We start from the raw sequence: 16,453 nt of genomic DNA, 5'->3' as shown, positions 1-16,453 counted from the left end.
CCATTTCCACTAAGATCAGGAACAAGACAAGGTTGCCCACTCTCACCACTATTACTCAACATAGTTTTGGAAGTTTTAGCCACAGCAATCAGAGAAGAAAAAGAAATAAAAGGAATACAAATCGGAAAAGAAGAAGCAAAGCTGTCACTGTCTGCAGATGACATGATACTATACATAGAGAATCCTAAAGATGCTACCAAAATTAGCTAGAGCTAATCAATGAATTTGGTAAAGTAGCAGGATACAAAATTAATGCACAGAAATCTCTTGCATTCCTATACACTAATGATAAAAATCTGAAAGAGAAATTAAGGAAACACTCCCATTTACCATTGCAACAAAACGAATAAAATACCTAGGAATAAACCTACCTAAGGAGACAAAAGACCTGTATGCAGAAAACTATAAGACACTGATGAAAGAAATTAAAGATGACACAAACAGCTGGAGAGATATACCATGTTCTTGGATTGGAAGAATCAACATTGTGAAAATGACTATACTACCCAAAGCAAACTACAGATTCCGTGCAATCCCTATCAAACTACCAATGGCATTTTTCACAGAACTAGAACAAAAATTTCACAATTTGTATGGAAACACAAAAGACCCCGAACAGCCAAAGCAATCTTGAGAAAGAAAAACGGAGCTGGAGGTATCAGGCTCCCTGACTTCTGAGTATACTACAAAGCTACAGTAATCAAGACAGTGTGGTACTGGCACAAAAACGGAAATACAGATCAATGAAACAGGATAGAAAGCCCAGAGATAAACCCACGCACATATGGTCACCTTATTTTTGATAAAGGAGGCAAGAATATACAATGGAGAAAAGACAGCCTCTTCAATAAGTGGTGCTAGGAAAACTGGACAGCTACATGTAAAAGAATGAGATTAGAACACTCCCTAACACCATACACAAAAATAAACTCAAAATGGATTAACGACCTCAATGTAAGGCCAGACACTATCAAACTCTTAGAGGAAAACATAGGCAGAACACTCTAGGACATAAATCACAGCAAGATCCTTTTTGACCCACCTCCTAGAGAAATGGAAATAAAAACAAAATAAACAAATGGGACCTAATGAAACTTAAAAGATTTTGCACAGTAAAGGAAAATATAAACAAGACGAAAAGACAACCCTCCAAATGGGAGAACGAAGCAACTTTGCAAACGAAGCAACTGACGAAGGATTAATCTCCAAAATACACAAAAAGCTCATGCAGCTCAATATCAAAAAAACAAACAACCCAATCCAAGTACCAGAAGACGTAAATAGACATTTCCATTTCCAATGGGCAGAAGACCTAAATAGACATTTCTCCAAAGAAGATATACAGATTGACAACAAACGCATGAAAGGGGGCTCAACATCACTAATCACTAGAGAAATGCAAATCAAAAGTACAATGAGGTATCACCTCACACCAGTCAGAATGGCCATCGTCAAAAAATCTACAAACAATAAATGATGGAGAGGGTATGAAGAAACGTTAGTGTTGTAATTATCCCCACTTAACAGGTTAAGAGTCTGGGACAGGCTTCCCTGGTGGCGCAGTGGTTGAGAATCTGCCTGCCAATGCAGGGGACACGGGTTCGAGCCCTGGTCTGGGAAGATCCCACATGCCACGGAGCAACTGGGCCTATGAGCCACCATTACTGAGCCTGTGCGTCTGGAGCCTGTGCTACGCAACAAGAGAGGCTGCGATAGTGAGAGGCCTGCGCACTGCGATGAAGAGTGGCCCCCGCTTGCCATAACTAGAGAAAGCCTTCGCACAAGAAACGAAGACCCAACACAGCCATAAATAAATTAAAAAAAAAAAAAAAAAAGAGTCTGGGACACAAGATAATTCAAATAATACGTGATGAGGCCCGAATTCAACTTCAGGTTGTCTAAAACCAGACCACACATTTCATCATCATTCTCTACTGGTGTTTCAATTTTGAGTTTGAATAGCCTAGATCAAGGTTGGCAGGGGCTACTGGCTAACCCTGGCCAGTAGACAGGGATACAAGTAAATGGAGAGCACGCCTTTCTCCAAAGGGAACCAAGGATTTCTCAGACATTATCTCATACCTCCTCATCACTGGAGAGAAAGAGAGGCAAAGAAATGGGAAAACACATTTGGGGCAGAACTGCTATTGAGGGAAACTGCATCCACTGAGGTACCCCCACTGATGACCTTGAACCTCAGGCATGCCATATAGCCCCTCTGAATACAGCTAAGACCTAATGAGACAAAAACCTGACCCCACTGCAATTAACACAGAAAGGAAAATTTTAAGACTCAAATGTGCTCATTCATGGGAAGGTCTGCAAGAGCCTAGGGATGAAATGGAAAATGTTGTCAAGATGTCAGAATCATTGAAAATAAAGCCAGAGTGGTCAAGAGGAACCGGGTCACCTTCCCATGCCTCTGCAGGTGATCCATCAACCACCCGCCCAAGCGCCTGAGGAAACCTTTCAAGGTAACACTCATGTTTTTTGTGCTGGTGAATTTACCCTGGAAGGAAAGCAATAACAGTAAAAACAGAAAAACGCAGGATACCAGAGGATCACTGAACTGTGCTAACGATGTCCAGCCTGGTGCGTCTCTGACTCACCGACTTCCTCAGTGAATTTCTGTGGTCAGGGGAGGATAGCAGATCTGTCTCTGGGGGGGGACCAAATGTGAACTGTTTCTGCTTCTTTTCCCTACCACCTTCCATCTTCTTCCCCAGCCAGGAGATGGCTAGGCCTTCTGGAGGCAGATGCACTGGACCCTGCCAAGTGGAGAAAGTCAAGCTCACAAATGTCAGTTTCTAACCCAGGAAACTGCAGAATTCAGCACAAAGACCTGAGGCTAATGTCCAAAGATCAGCATCATACAGGGGAAAAAAAACCCACCTGGGCTGACCTGTGGCAGCCCTGTGACCTCCAGTACACTCAATTCAACAAACAATTTGCCAACCTTCTATGTGCCTTTGAAACAAACCAAGAAATCTAAAGAGGATTCTTCCTTTGCCTCCTTTCTTTGCAGCATCAGGTTAATTGATGACTGTGCACCAGTAACGAAGTGTTGTGTATCTGTTTTAAGTTCCCTTTATTGGCTGAGCGATGCCACAAAACAAATGGCACAGATCACGAACCAAGCAAAGCCAGAGTCTCAAGGATGAACCCAGGGCTTACGTGTTACTTTTATATAGCTTTCTTTACCCATCACCACCCATAGCCCCCTCTGAAGCACATCTACATGACCCCTTTCAGCTGCTCATTCAGGGGACCATCTATCTGTTCCTCAGCCTGCCCAGGATCTAGTCCCCTTTCTACTGTTAACACTCCTCAATTTTCCTTTGGGGAACTACCCCTTCCCTCATCTCTATGTGGTCGGGTGGAGCCAACCCCTGGGCTCGCATAGGACTCAGGTCTGGCCCATCAGTCACAGTGACCACTTCAGGGAATGGACCTGGTCCAAGCCAACGAAACGGTCAGCCCCAGGACTTCTGCTGGAACTGCAGCTCTTCTGTGCTGAGGGTACTACGTGGGTAGAGTGCAAACCAGGAGCTGCTGGTGTACAGGGGCCTCTGTGTGTGTGACACAGTGAGAAGCACCTACCTGAGCACAATGCCAAGCAAAGAAAAGCAGGAGCTGACAGGTTCAGACTCTAAATCCTCTGTAGTTCACACACTACTTAAGTTGATAAGCTTGTTTTTAAGAGTTGAAATTCCACCTACAGGGAACCAGATGTCTCTACAGAACTGTCTTTCCAATCTAGTTTAGTAAGTTCTCAATTTATATTTTTGGCATGTCAAAAATATCTCTTTCCCTGTCAGGATATCTTTTGAACCCTGCATTTTTCAATACACAGTCTTATTGGGTGTGCTTTTATTCCTTGGCTGAATTTATGTTGAATGGATATATTTATTACATATGGATGTTAAAGACTTCATGGAGATGATACAAAAATATAGTAATGATGACTGGGTCAAACGTCCTGGCATGACAGACACCATAACCTTGGGTTACTTTCAGGGTCAGCAAAAGCACAAACCAAGAGGATCTGTCCTTTCCTCAGTCAAAAGCCCCTGCCCCTCAGAAACAGGAGCTGCTCTGCACAGACTGCTAGTATGACATCAGTTCACTTATTTCTTTTATAAACTTATGATTTCCTTAAAGGAGGTGCTTTTTAAATGTTTTCATATTCCTATTTCAGGCAGATTTTCAAAAATGCTTGTAAGGAGTAAAGCAGTATTATGGAATTATCACCATGTAATAAAAATCTGCAGAATCCTTCATGGGAAAGGACTGCCAGTGAAGTGAAATAGAATATGGTGATATCAAATCTTAACTTGGGTATAAGGTTCGAAAGCTAACGTTTAAGGCAAAACCGAGATAGAGTGAGAATTTCTCTTGCAAAGCCCTTAAGCTGCACACATAGCATGATGCACTCTGCTTTGTTTAAACTGTACTGTACTGCCCATCAATCAGTCCCACAGAGGCTTTCCCCCATTTGGTGGCTCCCTCCACTGAGCACCTGTCAAAGCAGTTGCTTGTGTTCAGAGGCCACAATGAAGTGGTGTTGCTTGCAGGATGCTTACAGTTGAATTTACTTAAGATAAATGCATGTACCTCAACTAATTTCATTATGCTTTCACTTAACACTATCCACGTCACCCACAACACAAAGACTGGAGTTGCCTTCACCCTATATAGTCCTTTATTAAGCAATCTTAGGTACCAGGGATAATGAAGTTATACACTGTGGGGGGGTGGGCTATGTACATGGGAAACATCTAAGGAATAAAGCCAAGGCAAATTAAAAATACTTTGTGAGTAGTAATTAATTGTGTGTAAGAGACAGGGATCATATCAGGACGATCTAATCTGGTGGTTTTCAACCTATTAGTACAGAATTCTTTTTATCAAAAATCTACCAATCCATTGGTTCAATCGAATGTGAAACTTCCATACACTAAAAAGATGAAAGCGAGGCAGCTCTGGCAGAAGCTGGGAGAAAACCTTCTTTTCACCTCAACAACCACAGAATCCCAGAGATTCCTGAAACATACTTTGAAAAACTACCGATCTAGAGATTATTCTCCCCCCCCTTTCATTATTGCAGGCCTACGGAGGGTAAGCAACTTTTCCAAGGCCATGCAGTTAATGCATCACTGGGCAAGACACTGACTTTCCTGACTCAGTGTGCCACCATATGCATGACAAATCGGCCCCTCCACTACCCCACCCCCCGTCCATAACATGTGATATCTCAAAACTGTGTGCAAAAGGCTAATGGAGATTTGGAAAGACTAAGGTCAGCTGTACCAGGTCAGGCAAGACTTTGTTTGGTGCTAGATCTTACAAAGTAAGTCAGAACTGAACTAATGGAAAAAGTCATTCAGGTGAAACGCAGAGTGTGAGAGTGGAGATGTGTGTGTCTGGGAGAAGGGTGGCAAGTGAAACTGAATGGAAGGTCTTGGAAAGGGACAGAACCTAAAGCAGGAGGGGAGAGAAGGAGAAAGGAACGGAAGGAGAACACGTTAGGGATGCTAAATAGCTAAGGAAAACCTATTTCCAAAAAGACGTACCAGCTTCCCTGAAGACACGCCTGCCGGACACGTTCAACAGTCCTCAAGAGGAGACAGCGTGTGTCTGGAGGGAAAAGCACAGGCCTGGGGCCTGCATCACAAGGCCTGGATGCAGGAGGAGGCTCTGCTAACTCATCCACAGAGGATGAGTGCAATTATAACTACCAACAAATTAAATGAGCTAATGTTTAGAAAACTACTTTGCAAATGTTAAACCAGTATACAAAGTTACTGCATTTAAAAACAAAACAGTAAGCAATCATTGCGTGTGAATTAATCCATTCCCATGAAAAGCCAATGTCAAAAGGGCTCTTGCCTCCAATTCTCCAACATTAACAGGGCGTTTGTAGGCATCGGCCTGCCAAGATTCCGAAGTCAGGAGAACAAGACACAGAGAACCAGAGGCCTGCCCGGCCACCCGCCCGAGGGTTCTTGGTTACACTGTTTCAGATATTGCAACGCGGCAAGCCAAGAAAAGCTCCACTGGTTATTTGGGTCAGAGACACTGAACTACCCAGATATTCAAAAAGCAACCACTTAAGTACAGACGAAGAAGATAGCCAGGGGAGTACCAAAATCAGACCCACCCCCTAAATATACCAGAAGCAATCAGGTTAAGAATAAAACACTATATATAAAATAATGTAATTGATCAAATAGGAAATAAGACAACAAATGGACTCTAAACATGCTGTAAGGATACAGAAGGGAAAAGTTAAAAGTGTTAGGGAATTGCCTTCTCTACAATAATCTCTTCAAAATGTAGGTGGAAAAGGAGAGGGAAGGAATTAGAAGCCAGCAATAAACACAAAAAGCCAAGGAAGGTCAAGGAAGCAAACTTCACATCCTCTGCCAGCACTCTCCCCACCACCACCCAAAGCCAAAGGAGAGTCTTTTTTGGTTTTGTTGCTGACCTACTTTTGAATATCCATGGTATAAATAAGCATAGTTTCATAAAGCCTGGGAGGAGGGAGAGAAAAGAAGAGAAATGTCCTGTGTCTTAGGGTAGGTGACAGAACTCACTCCTTCAAAACACACTGATGGTTTTCATTAAGGAGTTCAAAGGGGCTTATTTTATTATTTAAACCTCCCTTTTACTCAGCCATAACCAACGGGTATTATTTTCAATACTGTTATTTTTTACATAAAAGTAATACTGATGTATGGGTTAAAATCAAACTACACAGAAAAATAAAAAATGAAAAGTTAAAGTCCTCTAGACTCTCTCACAAAAGATGTAACCTTTAAATTTTTTAGTATCATCCCTGGAAAAGGAATTATTTATATACTAGGAAGGGCACATGCGCATACTCATAAACATCGTTTTATTTACTCAAAGGAGATCATATTACTCAAAATGTTTTGGATGTCACCATTGTCACATTGCTTTTCCCATCAGTACAGGCAGGCCTGCATCACGTCAAAAGCACTGCACAGTAATCCGCTGTATGGACGCACTGTAACGGAATAAACCAGTCCCATGCTAGTAAGGCATGTGAGCAATTCCTTTTTTGTCTGCCTATCTGTCTATGTATCTGTCTGCCTATCTATCTATCCATCCATCCATCTACCTACTATATTTATTAGCTTTTTCAAACAAGCTGCAATGAACATCCTTATCTGCATCCCTAGCATTCGCTCTAAGCCACTCTGAGCTGTAAGGGTCTGTTTTCATCCTGCAGTTAACTCTCAGTTAACTAACTGCACTAAAAAGGTCGGGAAATACTTCTCTAAAACAACCCAAAAATCAATCCTTAAAACCAGTGAAAACTTACTGAACTATGGTGTAAAATGGAATAAATGAAAACTTACTTGGATAACCTGATATCCAATATATAGAAATATTTACTACTTTTAAATCATCATAGAAAAATAAAAATAAAAACAATACAATATAAAGATTTGGGAACAAGCTTTGCCTTTTTAAAAAAAGATCCAGGGCTTCCCTGGTGGTGCAGTGGTTGAGAATCTGCCTGCCAACGCAGGGGACACGGGTTCGAGCCCTGGTCTGGGAAGATCCCACATGCCGTGGAGCAGCTGGGCCCGTGAGCCACAATTACTGAGCCTGCGCGTCTGGAGCCTGTGCTCCGCGACAAGAGAGGCCACGATAGTGAGAGGCCCGCGCACCGCGATGAAGAGTGGCCCCTGCTTGCCACAACTAGAGAAAGCCCTCGCACAGAAACGAAGACCCAACACAGCCATAAATAAACGAATAAACAAATACTTTAAAAAAAAAACAAAAAAGATCCAAAGTGGTAACAACCTTTTAAGGCAGTCCCTGTTGTCTCTAAGTCCCCTATTCAGGTGAGTTTTCTTTTCCTCCAGTGTTAGAAGGGAGCCTAGGGATTGCAGCTGGTCTCTGAGCAAACCACTCTCTTGAAACAACCTGGCATCAGAGGCTGAGAGGGAGCAGGCCTTCCAATGACTGAAGGTGAGCCAGCCAGTGGCCCTCACTGCTTCTCACTTGCTCTTCTCCATCAAGGGACCTCAGCACCATCTATCTCTGCTTAGTATCCTAAACCTCGGGTATCACATAGTTAGGAAACTAAGTTAACCTGCTTAATGCCAGTTCCCTCGAATGTCTTTCTCCCAGACAGGACACAGACATCTGTTTGTCTCAGATGTCACTCATCAGAGAGCACCGCCCCCCCAACAACTTCCCCCAGATCAGCGTGGTGCTGAACTGAAACATTTCAGGATATGGCTTCTCTAGGCTTCAATTTCCTCAAATGCGACATGGGGACAATAACTGTACTGACCTCACAGGACCGTGAGATAACACATGCGCGACACTCTTGGCGGAAAGAATGGTACGCAATAAGGGCTCAGAAGGTGTCGGCAACTTTTGACATCATCAGTCTCAGTTTTGAAAAATGAGCAGGCACAGAAAAGAGTGCTCTGGCTCTGACTACCAGAAGAAATAGATTTTTGCTTAGAGATATGATTACACCTGCTCAAGCTTCCTGCAGTACGGCTAATTAGTTATACCCTGGGGCCTCCTCAGCCCAGGAGATAGCAGCTAATCCAGGGCTGCAATGAGGCAAGGACACAGTTGACTAGAAAAGGGGTGTGTGGCGGGGTGTCTCCATGGTGCAAAAGATAGTGTGTGACACTTACTGACTACGGCCAAGTTCCAGGCAATCGGAACCTTTTAGATGCTTTCCTTCCTCTGCCATTTCGGTTTCTCCACAAAAATGTTATTTTTATTTTATTTTATTTAACCGTGGTAATTCTGCCCTGCTAAGTAATCAAGAGTTTAAAGTTTCTAACACAGTCCCTTGCAAATGTGAGGTGCTAAAGAGAAACACCTATAACTTTCTTTCTTCTACCTAGAATATGTATCAAACACACATAACACCATACCAAGTGTCATTATAATGCACATCTCTGACAAAAATGACTTTTAAGTCTATACTTCAGTCCTCAAATTCATTCAAACTCAAATCTCCAATGTCACCTAAAGAACTTATAGAATCTTGGATTGCACCAAAGTGGGACTGAAATTTGAATTTAAACTAAGAGAATCACACAAAGTTTCATGTAAGAGTATTCTTATCCTGAAAATTGGCTAATTTAGTCTTTGACTCATTCATTCATTGCAGACTTAGGTGCCACCTTCCCCAGAAAGCCTTTCCTCCCTTGCCCACCCATAACTTCCAGTAACATTCACAGTAGATTACTGTTGTGGTCCTTGTTCTGACTTGCCCCACATCACTCCCACTTCTCGTAATGGCACCTCAATGTCCTCAAATGTCAGGTAGATGGTTCCCGACCTTCCTACCCACACGACCCAGATCTGGCCAGACAACATATTCTGTCCTTCCTGTCTGTGGTCACAGTGATTGGCTGAGGGCTGAGCATGGAATCCAAATTCAGGACTTCTGTTGGAACTCCAGGGGAGATGGGGGAAATAAGGTCTTCTCACTAGGGTTGCTGGTGATGATGATGACGCAAGACTGGGCCACCAGGAGTGGATGGCTGTTAGTTCACGCATGCAGAGGTGCAACCTACAGATGAAACCAATAGAGAGGAAAACGGAAACAGACAAAGTCTACCCCTGGAATTTTCAGTACATATGCCCAAAACTTCTCTTTTCTGCCTTGGGCCAGTTGCTGGTATTTGGAAGCAAACATGCTCACAAATACAGCTTGGCTCCACTGATTTCTTCACATGCCCATCTCCCTCCACAAGATTGCGAGCCCATGAAGGGCAGAAACTATGTCTTACTGCCTTTCTCTGCCCATAATTAGCAGAAGGCCTGGCTCAATATGTGTGGCAGCACTGTGCTCAGGGGGGATTTTCCTACAACCAACTATCCTATTCAAGAAAAGCTTCATATGCACCCGGTTCATTAGCTTAATGTGACTAACAAAATGCACAAAAGGGATCTGATTAGGGGCTGTCTGTACACACTGATGGAAAACAAAATGCTGCATTCTTCCTTTTTGCTACAAAAGAGCCATCATTTATTAACTCTCTATATACATCCCAACCTCAAACTATCAACAACAACAACAAAAGCCACAAAGTTTCCAAAGCAGTGTCACTGAAACACCATCACATGAGAAGAGCAGAGCGACCACAGCAGGAAGGCAACGAAAGCAGAGGGAACAGCTTGGCTGGGTGCCCCGCTTCTCAACCTGTAAGCCTCACCCTCAGGGCAGCGCCGCTCTGATCACGTCTGCGATCTTCTACAGAGATGATCCACAACTGGGTTACGTTCTCACTGGGGTCTGAGATGCCACAAAGGTGGAGAACCACTGCTCTAAAGGATACAAATGGCATTTCTGGCATTTTGTTTCTCTTCCCTGGCTAATTCAGTTAGGTGAAAATGACCGTAACTCAGGGAAAAAGACAAGAAATAATTCAACTGGAGCTCTTTTACCCACAAAAGATAAAGAGTCTCCATGGAAGAGGCCAACATAAAATCAAGCTTTATTTATGTGTTTGTTTAAATCTGGCCTCTGGTGGAAGAGGGAATAATTTCTCAAGAGTAATTGTCTCTAATGGAATGATCAGTGGCAGCCTGCAAATGTCCAGCTGGATGGAGTTGGAAAAGAGCTTCATGCTCACCCTGCCCAGCCTGCTAACCTATAAAGGTTTCTTCACAAAATGGCCAGCCTACCTGAAATGAGGGAATAGTGTCATTTATTATAGTGGAAAATAGGAAACAAACTAAATGTTCATTAGAAAGAAGGTCATTTAAACATTATAGCATAAGACAGTGCAATCAACATGATTCATTAAACAAAGATTTACTGAACATCTATTATGTGCCAGCGCTCTGTTGGGGAGTAGAGACACAACTGCAAATCTAAAAGCTCTACATCTGGACTTCCCTGGTGGTGCAGTGGTTAAGAATCCGCCTGCCAATGCAGGGGACACGGGTTCAAGCCCTGGTCCCAGAAGATCCCACATGCCGCGGAGCAACTAAGCCCGTGCGCCACAACTACTAAGCCTGCACTCTAGAGCCCAAGAGCCACAGCTAATGAGTCCACGTGCTACAAATACTGAAGCCCATGGGCCTAGAGCCCGTGCTCGGCCACAACAGAAGCCACTGCAATGAAGAGTACCCCCCGCTCGCTGCAACTAGAGAAAGCCCATGAGCAGCAACGAAGACCCAATGCAGCCAAACATAAATAAGTAAATAAATAAAAGCTCTACATCTAAATTCACTAACATGGTAAAATCTCTGTGACGGCCATTCAAAGAGTACACAAACCAAAAGAGCATACGAAACACAATCCCATTAATTAATACACACACACACACACACACACACACAATCACATGCATGTAAAGATACATGTACAAAACAGTGGATGAGTCCAATTCCATTAGTAAGTATAACTGTATTTAGAGAGGACTGAAATGACAGCCACTAAATGTAACAGATGTTACTTGCGGTCACCTCTAGAAGGTGGAAATTTGGGTAACTATTATCTTCTTCATATTACTTCCACCATATTATCAGGATTTTTAAGAGTGAGCATATATATATAATATTTGCATGTTAAAAATTTTTTTGAAACGTATCACAAAAAAACCAAGCTGGAGATCTAATGTGATTTTTTTTTTGAGAAAAGAGAGGCTGAGGAGAAGCTGTAGGTCTTTATTTTTAATGACTGAATAATAATTGCTCACCCCAGGGGCTATGGTCCCATATAACAATATATAAGAGAACGGGCTGTCATACCAGATGATCTGGGCTCAAATTTTACCTTTGTCACTTATGAGCTATGTGCTTTTAGGTAAATTAATCTCTCTGTGCCTCAGATCCCCAAACTGTAAACTGAGGCTAGTAAGAATACCTACCTCATAGAGTTGCTGTGAGGATTAGATGAATTAATAACAAAGGGGGAGGAGGTGATAATGATCCTGTTGGAGAAGAAGGAGGTCAAGCTGCCTCAGACATACTACCCATGAACAAGGAGCCCTGTCTGAAACATCTCTAAGTACAAGCCTGACTCAAGCCCTTCCGGCCTTTCTTTGATCCATTCCTCTCATAGCAGCAAGGTCCACATCTCCAAGGGTATCAGGAGCTTCTAGAAAACTCCTGCTCATCATGAACCCCATCAGTTTACCTCCCTCCCAGCCAGTATAATCCACATCCATGCACTACCTTCTCCTACCTCCATAGCTACAAGTATGTTACTTCTCCAGCCTTGAAATTCCTCTGTTCTCCAACAAACTGGGTTCTTCCCTTGTCTTTGTGGTGTGCATTAAGCCTTACCCAAGTAGATCCTCCTGGTTCTAATTACTGTTTTATTTTCCTTCCCTTTCCTTTCCTTTCTATCCCTTCCCACTCTACATATCTTAGTGCCTAGACTGGTCTTTAAATATATTGATGTTTGAGGCATATTATTCTTCTTCACTACCACTTCAACCTTAAACTCCAATTTTCCCTTCCATCCATCCAGCCAGCCATCCATCCATTCACCTACCCACCCTTTAGTGATTAACAATAGTAAGACAAGCATTGTGCTGGGTGCTAAGCCAGGGTGGGCAACTGAGACTGGGAAGTACCGCCACAGAATCAAAAGTTAAATTGATACTGCACACAACTTCTCACAACCGTGTAGTTTAATGGATCTATTAAGATTCCAATTACTCGACTACCCTATACAACTGGAGTTGACTTTGTCTTAGTGTCACTTGTTTTAATACATATGTGGTCAAGTTGTATCTTTCTTTTTTCTTCTCCTGAATTTTATTCCGGACAAAATATTATAGCACTAAAAGAACATTAAGAAGAATATTTTTTGTTTGTTTTTTGGGTTTTGTTTTAATTTTTTAAATTTATTTTTGGCTGCGTTGGGTTTTCGTCGCTGTGTGCAGGCCTTCTCTAGTTGCAGCGAGCGGGAGCTACTCTTCGTTGTGGTGCGCGGGCTTCTCATTGCGGTGGCTTCTCTTGTTGCGGAGCATGGGCTCTAGGTGCGGGGGCTTCAGTAGTTGTGACACACGGGCTCAGTAGTTGTGGCTCACGGGCTCTAGAGCACAGGCTCAGTAGCTGGGGCGCGCGGGCTTAGTTGCCTCACGGCATGTGGGATCTTCCCGGACCAAGGCTCGAACCATGTCCCCTTCATTGGCAGGTGGATTCTTAACCACTGCGCCACCAGCGAAGTCCCAAGAAGAATAATTTTTTTAAAAAGCCACCACCCTGACAGCAGCTGTTTCATTTTCTCGCATCTTCTCTGTGCTTTTGTATGTGTTGTGTGTGTGTGTGTGTGTCAATTTACACAGTTGTAATCATAACACAAACTCTCATATTACTTTTCTACTTATTGAGTAAGCACTTTTCTGCATTCATTATTTATGGTTTTAAGAGCGGTATAAACATTCAAAGAGTTGTCATACCACAGGTTACATATTTATTGCCCTACTGATGGAAACATAGATGACTTCCATTTTAAAAGATAACTCATTGATGGGTTATCTTCCTGTATATATGCCTTTTCTTCTTTTCAATTATGGACTTGGAATAAATTTTTCCAGCCCTGGGATTAGCAGACCAAGGCTATGAAAGAAAAAAAAAATAAGGCTTTTAATAGCCATATGGCTATTAAACTAAAGAGTTTTAACAAGTAAACGTGCCTACAATCAACACTATTATCCACACTAACAGAAGGAAGCAGAGTTGAGGATAATCCAACTTATTTCTGTTTACAATTGGGAGGTCAAATATTTACACATACTTTTACAGATTATTTATCTTCTTAATTACACTTCACATGCCAACAGAAGGCACGTAGATAAAAAGAGATCGGGTATGTCGAAAGTACTCTGAAATATTAAAAGACCAATACAAATTTGAATGCTGCTGGGGAGCAAGGGGACATCAGTCCCGGAATTCTAAGAAGGCCAGAAGTCATCTACACACAGATACCTGAGAGCTGCCTGTGTACGTACGCACGCACGCCCTCTCCTATGGTATGCTGTGAATGCCATTGGAATAGCTTTCCTATTTGTGACTCCACTTGGTTCTGAGTCCTCGAAGAGAAAAAGGCAAGTGTGTGTCAATATTTGACTCCCTTCTGTACTCTTTTCTACACCAGCCCAGCCATACAGAATCATTGCCATTCTGTATGTTGCAAAGCAAATCACTAAAAACAGAAACCAAACTGTCTAAAATGTAAGGGGAAAAGGACTGGGAGAGAAAATAAAATAAAATAAATGTCTTATATTAAAACTGTCTACTAAAGATTAAACTAAACTACAAATTTTTACAAGCCCTTTAAATCACCATGCTCCTCCTATTTACATTGGATGGTTTTCAAAAGCTTGCCTCTACTCCCAAGTGCACATAAAACCGACGAAATCACCATGGCTGGATCTCAGCAGTATCCTACACTCAGCCTGCATCCCCACATGTGGCACCTATGCTCCTGTGCAAGACGATTTCATTTGGCCCAGGGGTGCATCCTTGAAAAACACTTGTGTTACAATGTAAGAAAGATATTCCCTTGCTATTCTTTCTTAAGCTTTGTGTACATCTAAAAGAAGTCTCCACCTGGTACTGGCATGTCTTTAACATTTAACAGTTGTTAACACTTTTTTTTTTTTAAACAGAGAGAAAAGCTGGGCATAAACTAAGAGGTTTTAGCAAGTAAATGTATCTAGTTAAAATTTAACAATATAGGTTTGTCTCCATTTTATTTATTTTTAGGGTTCCCTTATACAGGAAGTGATACTAGTTCACCTAGTAAGAAATATATTTCTTTTTTTTTTTCTTTTTTTTAAAAAATTCCACCATTGATTTCCTCACCTTTAACACTATTTTTATTTATTTCTTTTATTCATTTATGGCTGTATTGGGTCTTCGTTTCTGTGCGAGGGCTTTCTCTAGTTGTGGCAAGTGGGGGCCACTCTTCATCGCAGTGCGCGGGGCCTCTCATTATCGCGGCCTCTCTTGTTGTGGAGCACAGGCTCCAGACGCACAGGCTCAGCAATTGTGGCTCACGGGCCTAGTCGCTCCGCGGCATGTGGGATCTTCCCAGACCAGGGCTCGAACCCGTGTCCCCTGCATTGGCAGGCAGATTCTCAATCACTGCGCCACCAGGGAAGCCCTATATTTCTTTTTTAAAAGGAAGTTTTGTTAAGTAAAGAAGGTGAAACGAATCAAAGACAATAGGACAAGTGTTATGGGAATGTGACGAAAATGAAGAAGGATGTAGAGAAAAACTGAAGTTTGGAAAACTGCATTAGGCCTATTTACATTTTATACTTGTCACCTTTTGTATGTCTTCATCTCTTCAGCATAACTGTTATATCCTTAAGTGGAAAGGGTTATATTTTAATATCATGTCTTACTACAACTGCTAGGAAACCTATATAGAAGCAAATCATCTAGCATTTCTAATTTCTGTCAGTTAAAACAAAAAATTAAAACTATACATAGTGAGTCCAATGAAAACACTGTAACTTCATATTTGTTATCTTGATTTCTCATTGATCTTTTTGTCCATTTAAAAAATCATTATAATTTAACTTTGTTTATCTTGACTTCTGATTGCTTTTTGCTCATTAAGGGCTTGGAACCCTTCAGCTTTCAGGTTTCCCCCTTGTTAATTATTTGATCATCTGTAATGGATACTGTAGACATTCTAGTAAAATAGACAGGTGATCCCTTTATAATGTATGACTATGTGGAATCCTTTTGACATTTAAGTTGTTTTGCCCCTAATTTATGTTTCTAAGATATTCAGACATTAAAGGTTAATTAAGCATTCTCTGTAGTTACGTAAAAGGTTGTGCCCACTCTGTTCTACCCTCAGTTCATCTGGCTTGCTTGTTTTGGGGTTCATGAAGCTTCTCTTACCACTCAAGTAGAAGCAATGCTTCGCACATAAATAGTGATATTTATCAACCGGAGATTTAAAAAAAAGAAAAGAGAGGAAGAAAGACTGTCACCATTCAGTCTTGTTAGTCAAACAAGGAAAATTCTTGCAGATCTTCTGGCTGGCAGCCCCTAAACTGGGAATATATTAAGACTATAAAGATACCAAATATAAGTCATCATATCACTGCCCAACAATGCAGATGATCTGGAAACTTGGCAAAAAGGGTCTTGGCTTTTCCTATTCTTTTCCCCCCCTATTCTTCTACATAGGCAAGAGCCAAAAGCAACCCCACCCAAATAGTACATTCCTGTTTACTCAAGAAAACTCCGGAGGGGAGAGGTGAGGGGGGGTTAAAGAATGCAAAAAAGCGAAACAAACAAAAAACTGAAAGCAGTTTCACGTTTGTCAGGATAAAATTCATGCGGAGGTGCCTAAATGAAAGAAGCTTCAGTAGAGAAAGAAATATCTGGCATCATCTGTAGAAGATAAGCACAGGAAAGTTTTATTTGGGAAATAATTTCCATGTACTTTTCCACCACC

The 16,453-nt window shown here is 41.9% G+C and overlaps 1 protein-coding gene across 4 annotated transcripts in view; it reads right to left on the bottom strand.

The window, feature by feature from the left end:
• ARHGAP26 (Rho GTPase activating protein 26) overlaps positions 1–16,453 on the bottom strand; it is a 472,115-nt gene that overhangs the window by 258,994 nt on the left and 196,668 nt on the right. The window lies entirely within an intron of this gene.

The sequence above is a fragment of the Balaenoptera acutorostrata genome, chromosome 2 (genome assembly GCF_949987535.1).
Source record: "Balaenoptera acutorostrata chromosome 2, mBalAcu1.1, whole genome shotgun sequence".
NCBI lineage: Eukaryota > Metazoa > Chordata > Mammalia > Artiodactyla > Balaenopteridae > Balaenoptera > Balaenoptera acutorostrata.
This window is presented reverse-complemented; position numbering and strand designations above follow the sequence as displayed.